This window comes from Numida meleagris, chromosome 3 (genome assembly GCF_002078875.1).
Source record: "Numida meleagris isolate 19003 breed g44 Domestic line chromosome 3, NumMel1.0, whole genome shotgun sequence".
In the NCBI taxonomy this organism is placed as follows: Eukaryota; Metazoa; Chordata; class Aves; order Galliformes; family Numididae; genus Numida; species Numida meleagris.
The window spans coordinates 37,214,235-37,229,455 of record NC_034411.1 but is presented as its reverse complement, the minus strand read 5'-3'; the positions used below and the strand labels follow the sequence as shown (position 1 = coordinate 37,229,455).

Genomic DNA, 15,221 nt, shown 5'->3' with positions numbered 1-15,221 from the left:
CTTTTAGAAGAAAAGAGGAAGATGCTGGACAAAAGTTTGGGCACATCTATGCTGTTACTAGGAAGAAAAGATGACAGAAAGGGGAAAAAAAAAACTTTCACTTTCTTTCATTATTTAATTTCAAGGTTTTTGAATTTAGAAGGGAAAATATCCCTCCCATCTTTTCTGTTTTACTAAATTGCTGTTAGATCAAGCAAGACTTAGAGCAAATCCTGTCACATAATATTTCTTTACAAGGTGGATTAGTAATGAAAGAATTTGATGGCAGTAGGCTGACAAACAAGACAAATATTGATTGCAAATGCCAACAGGCACAAGAATGGAGCAGAGGTAGGTGTCAAATTCTTCAGGGGATGTTATGACAAGTATTAAGCCCTTGTGTTGAGCTCAATGCTATCCAAATGAAATATCATTATGTAGGCAGCAGCACAAGTATTAACAGACCACAAGGGGGAGCACATAATTCCTGTGCAAAAACAATATGTTGTTTTCCTTTGTTGTGGAGTATTTTACTCCACAGAATCCAAAGTTGGAGCATTAGGACCGCTGGGAGAATGAACAGTAAATACAATCAAAGAAAGCAACAACTGAAAGATCAAGATCTGGAGGAAATTTGTTCTATACTGCGAATAAATTCTGTGTGATTCCCTACTCTTCAGGAGAGAAGTAAAATTACACGCTTAGAGGTAGCATTCAGAAATTTTATCCTGAAAATGACTTATTTTTAATGTCAGTGGCAGATAGCCCTGCATGATATATTTTTTCCCCCTTTTGGTACATCTCTGTGTGCCCCTGTGGCACTGTAGGCATAACATAGCACCACCTTAGAGATTCTCAGGGTCCTTTGGAACCCATAAACTGGCTACACAGAGAGAAAATATCCATAGAATAAGAGCTATGAAATGAAATCAAAAGTATAGGAAAACATTTTACTTGAAGTGACATGAACGCTTTTATTTCCATCTCAAATTAGGTATCTTCAGTATTTTTAAATGCACAATTATCACAAGCTTTGTTCATTCCTCCAAATGGAACTTACTGTTTTTTTCTTTATTTCGGTGCATTATTGTTTTGATTTCTAAACAAAAAGCAGTTCATTGGCTTGAAATAAAATCATAGTTGTGAGTGGTGTAACAAGTTAGGGTGGGACTCCTGTGACTCATAGAGCTTGTGGGAATTTGAAGTGTGGCTTCTGTACTAGAAGCAGATCAGCAGATGATGCTTGTGTGAGGATGAGTGTTTTCTTCTGATCTCCCATGGAGTAGGAGCAGTGAGATCTGCTGTGTCATGAGTGTTGGTCACCTGGAGATTGAGCAGAGGCAACTGCTTGGGGTACCACAGAGGGATTCTGTTATGGGAGTGACAAGCTGGGCAGGGGCTGACAACTTCTGCATGGCCACTTTCTTGATGAGGACATTTGGAGCAGTGACACAGCTTCTGCTGAGCTCTGAGTGTCCCCTAGCTCTACTGTGCACAGCTCACACACAGCCTTTAGATTCATATCACCTGTAAAGTTTTCATTTCCATAAAAATCAAGTTATATTTTTCAGAGAAAATAGTTGAAGTAACTCAGGATTATTTTATTCGGAATTGTAGCTCTCTAGTCAGATACCAAGAATGATTGTATGTCTTTATGATGTCTCTTTCTCTCTTCTGCTTTTCCATGGTGTCTTTTCAGATAGGAGCTTTCATTCTATAACAGTTCTCTGTTGTAGCCTGCTTGTTAGTGGATGCCTCATGTCCTAAGCTTCAGCATATGCAGGACTGATCATTTTAAGACACTAATGTTTTTTCTTTAAAAATTATCATCATTATTATTACTGTTATTATTATCAATGTGGCCAGCTTCTCCTCTTCCAGAGTATTTCCGGTAGAATCTGTGGGAATATATTTTTTTTATTTAAAAAAAAAAAGAAGTGATCTCAGAAACCCTGTTCTTTTCCACTGATGAAATCAATCTCACTGTTCTTTTCTTTCTCCAGTTGCGAAGCCAGCTGCTGAAGTATACCACCCCTGTAGCATGAGGCAGCCAGAGAAGCAGTGCAGCAAAACCTCACATGACTGGCATCCCTGGGTGTCCTGGGTAATGGTTTCCCAAAGTCTTCTACAGAAGACTTGACTTAAAAATGTTCAGCTTCTGCTGGGAAGCGCTGCTTTATCATGGCATTTGAAAGCTCTAACTTGCAAACAGTGGTCATGCCCTAAGGAGAGTCTTATTTTCATAGATACTGATGGACCTTTTGAGATGTTTTCTTCCTGGAATTCTCCCTCCTTACTTAGATTACAAATGTAACATAAGAGGGCTGGGTTGAAGTCTGAAACATGGCTGTATGCACTGTTGGTGACACTACGTGGTTTTAGTAGTCCCAGAAAGAAATTTCCTCTGTATGTCACTTGTTCCAAGAACTGTTGTTTCCTTTTGTTGAAATACCAGGTTTCTTCAAACTGAATGCTTTGTGGGAAACAAAATACAAAGATCAGTGAGTACTCCTTTGGCTCTGCAAATGTATGATTGCATATTCCTATTACATGATAAATGAATGGAAAGAGAAGTGCCTCTAAAAACAGGGAATGTCCCTCAAGATAGGAAACTAGGACAATTTAAGAATGGAGCACTGTGCTAGAGTTAGGTCATGCATTCTTGGAATACAGGAGTTGGAATTTCGTTATGCTTCTCTAAAATACACTGAGGATCAGCAAGTCAAAATGTAGTATCGCTTAAATCATAAAATTTAGGAAAGTCTTAAATGTATCTGACAGTGCATGACAGCAATCAAAGCCCCCAAATATTCACCTTTCCAAAGTAAATGAATATAAATCTTAATCTTCAGGTTAATTAATTAGAAGCGCACTGTGGATATTCAGATGATCCTACTGGTGAAAAATGTGCTCTTCTAGTTTACAACTTTTTCCCTGGTTTTCACTACTAGGCCAATACTATACTTCATAGAAACAGATGAGGAGCTGTTGCCATCTGGAAACTCAAAGGAAAGACTGTATCTTTATATTAGACATATCCCATTGAAGCTTCTGGCACTTCTTAAAAAAAAGTCTTCTAATGCAAATGAGATCATAATTAATTCTCCAGCTTTAAGCAACAGATACCTTCTGCATTACATTATTTTTTTAACATCAATTTTTGAATGCTTTCCTGCAATAGCTTCTGCCATAACTTTCAACTAGCTTGACATAGAAATCTATTAATTCTGATATTGGAGCACTGAAGTTGAGGAGTTGGATTTCTGGCATAACTGTTATCACTGCACTGTCTATGCTGCAACAAAAAAAGTGCTATGAATTTTATCATGAACAGGGGTAAAAATATTCCTCTTCTAAGCCACCTGTGGATCTCTTACCTGCAGTGAAGATTTCCATTACCTTTTTCTGGAAGTAATTTTATATGGGTGAATCACAGTGATGACATGCAATTTCATTACTCAGCTGCAGAACAATATTCATGAAAAGTCTCCTGTGCACATAGAAAATGTAGACCTGGAAGGGGTGAAATTTACTTATGGGATACGAAACCAGTATTCAGAAATAACTTTTTTTTGTATTTTGATCATAAATACCCTGGTTACATGAAAAAAGGAAAACAGATCATTGTTCCAAGAAAGATGTTCAAAGGAGACTAAATTCTAGTGCTGTACAGGAATAAAAGGACAGAATTTCAGAATGCAATATGACTTTGTTGTAGATATCCATTGCTTGATTAATAATCAGCCCTTGGAGTCTTTTTGAAAAGTGCAGGTCAAAGTGCTTGGCCTTTGCAATTGCTAGAGGGGCTCCTAAACTGAAGTTAATGCTGGAAGTCTCCTTATTGACAACAACAGGGAAAATGCAAAATACACAGGCAGCCATTCCCTATCAAGTGATATATCTCACTTTGGGGACTGAAAAGCAAACTGTGTGCTATATTCCTCACAGTACTGCAAATGTGCAGTGTGAAGCAGCTGCGTGAAACTTGGGAAAAGATTTCAGGAGACTGAATGTATTGCTCTGTGTTAACCTGAAAACTTTGCTGGGACTGATACACAGCTTTGTGTCACTAATTTTTTCCCATTTTACTTGAAGTGGTTGAGTCATTTATTTGACATTCTGTAATGCTAGAAGCATGGACTGAACATGTTGAGTGTTGATATGAGTATTTGTTAGTCATCATGACTCACTGTGTGTTTGGACCCATCCGAGACGCGTGTTTCTTTCTGAAACATAGTTGTGGACTAATCCTCAGGAAAAAGATAATTTAATTTTTTTTTAGTAGTATTTCAGGAAATAATTTAAAAACCAAAACCAATCTAACAAACAAAGAAGCCTGAAGTTATGACTGAAAGTGGTGGGCAGATTCCTAGATGTTGCTCTTTTCCATCTGGTGATGAAGTGACATCTCCTGCAGGTATGTTTATTGTACAAGCTGGACTGGAGTACAAGAATGCTCTTCTTGCAAGTCTGTGCTGTCACATTTCTCAGTTTTTTGACTATTCAAATCCATGCTGACCCCTCACTTCTTTTTCTCTATTAATTGGGCCAAAATTCTGCCGGACTGAGATCTTTTCAGATCTCTGTTTAGTATCTGGCATCATCAAGAAGCTGCTTACTGATTCTCACACTGAAGCTACTGAATTTTCTCTGTGAATTGCTGTAATGTGTGTTGGTGTCTGTAGTTCACAGAGCGTAGCCTATGGCAACTGGCTGATGCCTTGTCATTGTGTTCAGGGAGTCAAAAAATTGTTGAAGAGCTCACCTTAGGTGGCCTCTGAGATTCATTTACAATCCCATCTGGATAATTCCAGCACTATATGGTTCTGCCATGGACAGGTTTTGTTTTAAATGTAGCTTACAGGAGGGTAAATTTAAATTGATACTATCGCTTAAATAGCATTAAAACCCTGTGCATATTATGAAAGCATCTAATTCTCCAGTTCTTTGCTATGGTAGTTACCAGGATAAAAGTTTGGTGTCAAATGTGATATGTACCCATTTCACAGAGTGGTTGTCCCACAGGATCACACAGAATTGCTGGGGTTGGAAGGGACCTCAAGAGTTCATTGAGTCCAAACCTCTGCTAAAGCAGGTGCCCTACAAGTCACACAGGTAGGTGACAAGCTGGGTCTTGAATATCTCCACAGAAGGAGACTCCACAGTCTGTCTAGGCAACCTGTTCCAGTGCTCCGTCATCCTTACTGTAAAGAAGCTCTTCTGCATGTTACTATGGAACTTCCTATGTCCAAGTTTTAGGTCATTACTCCTTGTCCTATCACTATGCAGCACTGAGAAGAGCCTGGCCTCATCCATTTGCCTCTCACCTTCCTTTAGATATTTATAAATATTTAACAGATTCCCCCTCTGTATTCTTCTTCCAGGCTGAACAGACCCAGGTTACTCAGCATTTCCTTGTATGGGAGATGCTCCAGTCCCTTAATCACCTTTGTGACCCTCTGCTGGACTCCCAGGAGATTCCTGTCTTTTCAAACTGGGGAGCCCAGAACTGAACACAAACTTAGTGATAAGTTTGTTAGAAGAACAAGTATATAGTCCTGAAATTAAGTGCAACCTGATTATTATACAACTGTTTAATTATTTTTAGATAGCTCTTCTCTACCCTGTTTACTATAATTAAGTATTTTTAACTTGATGCAGAAGTTCACAGAGTTCTGTGAATTCAGACAAAAATAGTAAAGTTTAACATCAAAGGTATGTTAACTGCAGAAAATCAACATCTGCTCTGCATTGTTTTTGGGAAACTCCAAAGCATCGACCACCTCCCAGTATCTGACCTGTCAAACTCTCAGAAATGTTCTGAAAGTGCACAGAAATTTCTGAAGAGAGCTTTCACTCCAGCATAAACTTTTCTTAACAGCATGAGAAGACGTTAGCCAAAATTACTGATTAATTAGCTCTAAGCCCTTCTGTATATTATATGCCAGAGGGTTTTGGTAACATTTCCAGACTAAGTGAGGTTTCTGTAATGAAGCAATTTATCTACATAGAGCCCCTTGTGCTATGGCTGGTGAGCACCAAGGCCGTCTTGGTACAAAACTGACATCTTCACACATTTGTGATGCCAGGATTAATTATAATTAAAGGTTACTTATTAGGCTATCATTTATAATTAGCCTCCAAATTATTTCAAAATAATGTATTTCATAATAATGTTTGGATGTTGTGAGAAAAAGGTTATAGTTCTTTGATTTGGAAAATAAAAACTAATTATTTTGACACAATTAACAAAACTATGAACAGTACAATTACAAATCTTACTAGCTATTTATGACCTTGCACATTTGTTAAGCTGAAATCATCTGCAGTGAGACAGACAGGGTGTCAGGTAAACACTGCCCAAAGGGGACTGTTTTTTCTCTCTGCAAAATTACTATCTTTTAAATGTTTTTGTACTTTTCTGCTCTCAGTCCGCTTATTATAATTATTTCCTTTTGTTATTTGTTATTTACATGTTGGATGTGATTCGGTTGTTTGCAATGTTCATCAAGCTGTCTGTAACCATATCACTAGCACAGTATAATTTTAGTAACTTTACTGCAATGGATAGCACAACAATGACAGCAGAGCAGCAAGATCCCAGGCTGCAGAAAGTAAGGATTCACTCAAATGCAACTGCAGTAAGTGCAGAAAATAAAAGGAAAGAAGCTGATTACCTTCATAAGGCCTCAGGTATGCATGAATCTCCAATAAGACACTCTCACCTTCTTCTGAGTGACCGTACTTCTGGTCACTGAGGCGCACTGCATACACCTAAGCTCCCATGGGTTGGCCCTTCCTTCTTACCAGGTGCTCAGTCACTGTTTCAAGCTGTTTGAATTTCCACTACAGTAGCCTTATTGTTGTTGCAGGTGTCAGTTTATCAGTTCAGTATTTTCTTGGCAAAAATTCATAAAATACCTAAGTTTTCCCAGCTCACTGATCAGACTTGAAAGCTCAAAATGTCAAGTGATTAAACTATTTGCACTTACAGTAGTTCAGGGTTTGCAGTAGACGCGGTGATTGCTCTGGAAAACATCCAGCACGCTTTGCAGAGGTGAAACCTCAGGCACAAATCTGTATGGATATGAGTGGGAAGCTGCTGGCTACAGGGGCATTGGGTCCTTGGCTGCTCCTACCTGAGCAGGGGAGCTGGGCAGCTCCTTGCCCCACGTTGGTGTCTTTTTGATTTGGCTGCAGAACTGCTTGAGTTTACTTCTGTGTTTGGAAGAAGAGAGAAGCTGATCTGCAGCAAAGCTGAAAGAGTGCATTGATACTCCCGAGGCTGAAGGAGTTATAGCCTACAGTAGTGCTGATATATGTGTCGTGCTTTGAGTGGTCCTGTGAGAACATGCTCTTGCTGCCTGATATCTGCCCAAAAGGCCTCTGCCCCCTACTTCTGTAAATTACGCATTACAAGTCTACCACCACATTTTCAGCACTCAAGTTTCCTTTGTAGTCTTGAAAATGTCCCTCTCTATCACTTTCCGCTGTCAGAAATGGGGATCTTCTAATGGCAATTTCGATCAGAGTTGCTGTGACCTCAGAGCAGGAACAGATCTATGCTCAGTAACTGTTATGATTCTTATGGCCCTTAGCCTGTGAATCATCTGTCTTTCAACACTTTTTTCTGACTGGGCTCTTTTTCTTGTTTAGCAGTAGCAGTGATTTTTTCTGCACATTTTTCCTAAAGATTTACTGAGGCCTGCAACTGAAGTTAGCAAGGTAAAATGACTGAGTTTAGGTTGCTGAAATAAACCAAATAAATTGCTTCAAATTTCTGTGTTGATGATTTTATCTAGGTCAGTTTGGTATTCTAACTTGAAGCCAGAAGTCTCCAAAGATTTGTTTGCAAAAACATTAATACTTTCTTAATGAAATCATTCTTTGATACCTTAAGTTACTGCACAGTATGCACGCTTAGATTTATGGAGAAAACCAGTTTTTGTTTTCTGCCATAGTGTACTGTCAGAGAGATAATGCAGTAAACTATTAGCAATATAGGTTAATTAAAAAATGAAACAGGTTAAAGAATGATTCATCTTTGATTTCTCAGTGTCTTTACTCTGTAACTTGTGTTTTATCTAATCATTTTAGTAAAGTAGTGGAACTCATGTGCTGAAACACAGATGGAACAGATTCAAGGCTGTTGCAGTCTGCAAAATATCTTCTGCTATAAACAAATTCTTGGCTGTAAGATTTTGCAGTCACTGTAAGGGATGACTGCTAGTTCACCATGCAGCATTCTCTCAGGAAAGGTATGTCAGTGTTCCTTCCCACAAGGTTCAGTCACCAAGGCCTGCAACTTGAGAATTTACTTGAGGACTTCACAAGACTTGCAGGTAACAGTTACCAGCAAAAGCACTTGGTCTAGGGTAATATCACAGCCTCCTGACTGTATTTTTTTTTACCATAAAATAGTAAAGTGCCAGCCAAAAATTAAATCTACTTCAAGAGGCAGCTGTAACAACAGAATCATAGAATCACAAGGTTGGAAAGGACCCACAAGATCATCTTGTCCAACCGTCCTCCTATCACCACTACTACCCACTGAGCTACTAAATCATATCTCGTAGCACCTCATGCAGACACCTCTTGAACACTGCCAGGGACGGTGACTCCACCACCTCCCTGTGCAGGCCATTCCAGTGCCTGACCACTCTTAGAGAGAAAAAGTTTTTCCTTATATCTAATCTAAATCTCCTCTGGTGCAACTTGTGGCCTTTTCCTCGGGTCCTATTTGTTGTATGGGAGAAGAGGCAATGTAGTGTTTTCCTTGATTTCTTGGGCCTGGTCCTGGGGTGCATAATACATAGATTATTTATTGTTACATAGTGCATTTATTGTTACTGGTATAGACCAGTTATCAGCACTTCTCAAAAGAAAGAATTGTAAACAAGGACTAGCAATATCCTGGTATTTTTTGGAGTGTTGTAGTATCAGCTATCCCTGCAAGAAGGACAAGGTACATTGAGGTTTTCCAGATCTGCAAAAGAATACTCTACTGGATTGCCACTCATAACAGAAATTACTGAAATTTTTAATGATGCTCATGTGTTTTCAATGTGTTTTTCAGTTTTCAGGTGAGAACCTCTAGTGATATACTTTTAAATACTCCTAAAAAGAGAATACTTCTGTAGCACAAATGCAAAGTAATGGCCTGAACCAGTGATTGAGCACCTGGTGGGAAGGCAGGGCCAACCTAGGGGAGCTCAGGTGCATGCAATGCCCCTGAGTGACCTGAAGGAGTGGAGACAGGATCCACCCCTTCCCAAACCTCATTTAAGGGTTGGCAGTGGAGGAGAGGTTATTTGTCTGGAGATCCCTGAATGTCTGAGTTCTTTTGAAGGTGAGGTTTTTTTTTCCTATATAATTGTTGTATTTGAGTAAATATTTCCTTGCTGTAGCCTGGGATCTTGCTGCTCTGCTGTTATTTCTGAGCTTTCGATTGTGTTACAAATTCTGAAAAACAACTATTTTATGGGAAAGAGATTAAAACACTATTAAGAAGAAGCTATCAGGTTGAAAGAGGCCTGATCTGGTGTTGCTATAATACTGATACCTGCTTTTACCTGTGAACTAGGCTAAGGCTGAAGTTTGACCGCGATCTTCTATTATGAGACAATGTAATAACAGTAAGATGAGAAGAGTCTGAAGCTGAGTGCTTGTTTAGTAATTTACACTTCTATTTTGTGGCAGAAATCTGAAGAGTTTCAGTTTCATATTAAAAAGTACTTGGAAGCAAATTGTAAATTTTCACATAATTTATTGTATTTTAACTCACATCATAGAACGATTTCAAACTCTGCAGATAAGTTTTTTTTTCTCTTGGTGAAGCTGAAGTAGAAGTTTTACTTTAATGGGCACTCAGCCAACAGGAGTAGTCTAAATCTAATCTAAAGTAACTCCCTCACCTCAGAAACTTGTGAAGAATGGATGATAGGCTTTTAAAAATTTGCCACTGTTTTCCATTTGCCTCAAGAGCTATCCTTACTGAGCTGGAAGACTTGATAGTGATAACACAATTTTGTCATGTTTGTGATTATCAAGCCTTTTATGGTTTCTTCTTTCTCTCAAACCTATCAGCATTTTAAAACTTTCAGACAATTTGCGCATGTTTTTTTCTGGTCTTCTACTTTTTGTACAATGTGCCAGGAGCAACTGCTATGGAAATACTAGATACGAAACTACGCAGGCTGGTTTTGAAGTGCAATCAATTAACTCTGTATGTCTGTCCCTCTGTTACAGTAAAATAGATAACTGGAATCATCTTTCTTTGCCTCCTTGGCAGTTTAGTGTGGGCACTTAATTGGGCAGGGATGACCTCCAAACAACAGGCTCCAGGCAATGAAGAGCCCAACCAGTGCTCCCTTCCACCCCCTGTACTCATTAGCTTTCATACTCCATGACAGCCCTTACTCTTGTGTGTAGCACCCACTTCAGCAATTGCGTTTTCCAGTTTTCACTGCTGGGCACAGCGCAGAAAAATTAAAACTGGATGGTAGCTTTACACTTTTCATGTGATCTATGGGAATAAGTTATGGCTAGAAAGAAAAATCTGTGTAGGCATTTGGCATGGAAAATGTAGTGATTGTGTGACAATGGTTTGAGAGCTTACTAAAGGTGCTAGAAAGAGGTATGAAAAAAGCCAATGTTTATCCACAGAGTTAAAATCCTGCATAAAATCTTTAGTATTGAATCACTAGAAAAAAGTAACCTCCTTGATAACTCTGTTCAGGGCACAGCACTGCTTTTTTCCTTCTCTTACTTTTTAAGGTTTCTCCCTTGTTTAAGTCAGATTAATTCAACTGTTTTCCACATTATTCTTCTGAGATCTGCCTCACTGTTTTAATGATAAATATAAAGTAGACACAGTAAACTTTTTTGCTACTTTTTAAGCTTCTCCAAGAACTATGGATTTCAATGTTCAAATCAACCTCAAAGTTCTTAGTGTTGCCTCTTTTTTTTTTTTTGACAGACTGAATAAGGAAAAAGCAGAAACTTTGCTGGCAGGTAGTACTGAAACTGATCTAAAAGTTCTGCTAATAAGGCTCAGGAGAGGCAGGAAAACAGGCATATGAGACACTGACACCTCTGTCTGTGGGGGAGGATTCTCAGCTGCTCAGCCCACATCAGAGCTCAGCATTCAGCAGAGCTACTTATGTGACATTTAAAAGCAGATTCCCAAGAAAAAAGGCAATAGTAGTAAGTGAAGGTGGCACTTTCCTAATAAAGAAATCAATACTTGGTTTTAGTGAGCTAGAGTTCAGTTGGTCAGACTTTTGGGGAAGGCAGAAAGGGGAAAAAAAACTGGATGAATTTTTTCAGTTCTCAAGCTAAGATTTCAAATACTTGATTTGAAATGGATATCACATCTTGAAATTAATTTTTTTAAGGTTAGAGCAAAACAGAATGCTTTTCTTATACAGGTAACTTAACAGTTTTCACTCTTGGGTTGTATAAAAACTATGTTTGCAGTGCTCTTTGATACCCAATACCATGCTTTTTGGAGAGCCTGATAAGAACACCACCACTTGTCCTTGACTGAACATCAGAATGTTCTTCTATCTTTCAAAGTGTGTAAAAATACCTGTCCGTAAATTAAGAAAACAACAAAGTAACAAAAATAACTTCGCACAGGAAAGAAAAAGTGTAATGTGGTGTGTGACCAAGTTTCTCTATTGCTCACTAGGGCTTCTGCAGATTGAGAGATAGGGAAATAACTGTGATGGGAACTGAGTGTTGTTCTGTATACCAAAAAGTCTACTGCTAGTAAATACTTATCTATTTGGAGATGAAACCATTATTGTCCAACAACACATAGGAAAGGAAAAGGGAAGTTTGGATGGTTCTCTGCTGATTTCTGACAGAGGCACAGATGCTTTTAAGTTCATATTTCTGGGAACAGCCCTAGGCCATATTCTGCAACCTCTTAAATATCCACCAGAATGTTTCTGTGATGCTGTGCACCTGGTTTCTGTTTTATAATCCACGAAGATCACTTCGTACCAGAGAAACCAGAAATAGGTTAAGTTATCTGTTTCATACAAATATCACAAAATACTGGGTGTATGACAGAATAGTAAGGTAGTGATAAAATCAGGATTTGTATTTGGTACTTGGATATTCATTTATTTTTGCAAATTTGTACTTTGGGAAAACCTCTCCCTTATTTTAACTTGTAATCATGTTCATAGATGAATCATCAGCAGTTCTCCCCTGGGAAAATTAATTTTAGGTAGGCTGGAGACTGCAATTTGAAAAATCTTAAGACAGTTTTGTTAACTCTCATTTACTCTTTTCACATGCTGATAAACTCTTCAGTATCAATAAACTTTTATTCAGTGTAAAGAAATTGGATTGTGAAGTAGTTAATACCGTAATAACGGTAGCATCTGTTTAGTCTAGTTTGTATATGTGTTCTGTTAGTTAATCATCGGTCAGCTTGAAATGAAATGTTTTCACGTGGCATATGAGTTGCTTTATTTTCTTTCCATTGATTGAGAGACAGAAAGATATGATGTGGAAGACTTGAGATACTGCCAAAAAAATTCATTATGGTTTATAACTGAAACTTCTATTTTTACCTTAAAATGCAGACCTCAGATCAGTATTCTATCATTTTTTAATCCTCATGGTATTGTCTTAAGCTTTTGAAATTAATTTCAATGTCTTCAGCTGGTCATACTTAATCCTTGTCATGGACACCCTTTGCACAATGTCTTTCTCATCAAGATTTTTAAGGTGTGATCATTTGGTGATGAAGGCTATTGGAACAGAAGATTTACACTAGCTGTTACAAATTTTTGATTAAAAATGTCTTCTGTGTGTTTTGTTGTACTCTTTAAAAATACTAATTATTTAGATACAGTTGGATGAAAAACATTTTTTAGATTTAAGGATTATCAAATAATACTCTGTGTGTTCAGCATCTATTGTATAGGCAGAATCCCCATCTATAAAAAATGTCTTGAGAATCTTATCATTGGGTAAACATAGTAAAGGATAGTTTGTATTGCAGTGATTCTAGATAAAACAAGAAAATGAATCATTAAATAGTAGAAGAATGTCAAAAACTATATGCAATAAATCCTCTCCTCTAGACTTAACACTAATTTCTTAATCCATTACTTTAAATATTTAGTTATGGAACTAATTAAAACATAATAAAAATCATATGCAATCACATCCGATTTAGCTGCTTTGTTAGATATGAAGGTGCTTAACTGCCTTTTTAAATCTTAATAGTGAGCCTGTCCATTGTATACTTATCTTTTTGTTAACAATGTTAGACACTACTTTTTCCCCACGTACTTCGCAGAAGTCCATTGGTATATAGTCCTCATGCTCCAAAGTACTCACTGCTTCTATGTTATTTCTCTTCAAAAGTCTGTGTACAAGGACATCACCAGTGTAGCTATAACGAGTGGGTGTTTTTTATCATATACACCGGCATCTCTGGTGTTAGGACTGATGATGGGTGTGTTATTGAATTAAGGATCAGTATGCACAAGGCCTGAAAACATATGTAGAGTTAGACATCAAATTAAGTAGCTTTGGCTTCTACTACACTCAATACTTACAATCTGCATGAAACTCAGGAAGTCTTAAAGAAATTAAAACTGGTCCTTATTACATCCAAATGTGGAGTCCTCAATGCAGGAGAGGTGTGAACCTGTTAGAGGGCATCCAGAGGAAGGCCACAGAAATGATTAAAGGTTTGTAACACCTCCCTTTTGAGGACAGGCTGAGAGAGCTGAGGCTGTTCAGCCTGGAGAGAAGGCTCTGGGGAGACCTGATAGTGTCTTCTCATTGCCTAAAAGGCAGCTGCAAGAAAGAAGGGAACAGACTCTTTAGAAGGGTCTGTGGTGATAGGACAAGGAAAAAACTGTTTCAATCTAAAGGAGAGATGATTTAGATTGGATATAAGGAAGAAGTTTTTTATGACAAGTGTGGTGAGGCACTGGAACAGCTTGCACAGAGATGTGGTGGTTGCCCTGTCCCTGGAGACAATCAGAGTCAGGCTGGTCAGGGCTCTGAGCAGCTTAATCTAGCTACGGAAGTCCCTGTTCCAACAAAGGAGTTGGACTAGATGACTTTTAAGGTTCCCCTCCAACTCAAATAATTCTATGATTCTATGGATTATGTTGATGGCTTATCAAGCTGATGCTGGCTTAGCTAAGCAGAAGAAATCAAGACAGCTGTGCTCTTTATTGCTTTATAGGGACTGCCTTTATGCCATGTGTTTCATTAGGACTTCTGTTGTTCACTCATCACTGTTGTTGAGATCTACTGCTCTTTACAATGCAATTATTTCTCTTATTCAAGCTTTTCATTAAAGAAAACTCTCAAGTAACCAAATGTCTGACTCTCACCTGGAACTTGCTTCCAAACAGGCCCTACAGCCTAAATATTTGCCCTTAGTCTCAAACAAAAGAGGTTTTCATGAAATGTATACCACTGTATTTAGATAACCATTAGGCTGGCACAATATTTATATTTAATTCATTATTTCTGGAGCTGGAAGGTGTTCAGGGTTTGTTTGTGGGGCTATGATGTCTTCCTTTGTAATGACTCAGCTGAAAGGAGAGGATAAGAAGGGGGTCTTTGTTTGCATGTGGGATCAGAGGTGTGGTGATGGCTGCCGGTGAGGACTCCAAGGGTGTGTGGGCTAAGTTTCCCTTGGATACACTGTTGGAAGGTAGCTGTTCACGTCCTGTCTTGATAAAATTTTCATCTATAATGTGTCAGGTAGCTGGTAGGTGCCATAATGTGTAGATATTCTTATGCTGTATGGAATCTGGAGGCTGCAAAAGTGCAGGATGTGAAGGGTCTTCAGGGGAGAATTCCTGGAGTTTTATTTATCTTTCAGGCTGGCATTTTTAATGCCAAGTTTACTGGCTTAAGTTCAGGTTGTAGGACAAATCCTGGATGCCATTGCTTGAAGGGTGAATGAATGTGGCCTTTTCTGGAAGAGGAGACCTTGAGATTTTCCTCTGCAATAAGAGGATTTGTATTTATGGTTTCCCTGATGAAAGATTTCTTTTTGTAAAGATTATTGTTAAGAGAGAACACAACTGTATCCTGTCTGTTTTACTAACTGATTTCTATGGGCATCTGTCCTTGTTGGACCCTCTTGGGAGTTAAAGGGAGAGGAAAAGGAAAGATTGTATTGATCCTGCATGCTGTGTGCCTGTCAATTGTTTCTAAGGAGTCATTTCATGTAACAGATAGGAACTAAC

General features: G+C 38.4%; 1 long non-coding RNA gene across 1 annotated transcript; it reads right to left on the bottom strand.

Annotated features, from left to right (window-relative positions):
• LOC110396568 lies at positions 934 to 6,790 on the bottom strand. The gene is made up of 3 exons (XR_002437065.1): positions 6,657 to 6,790; positions 3,357 to 3,492; positions 934 to 2,452 (listed from the first exon to the last, which is right to left on the bottom strand). It is a non-coding gene; the product is annotated as an uncharacterized LOC110396568 (long non-coding RNA).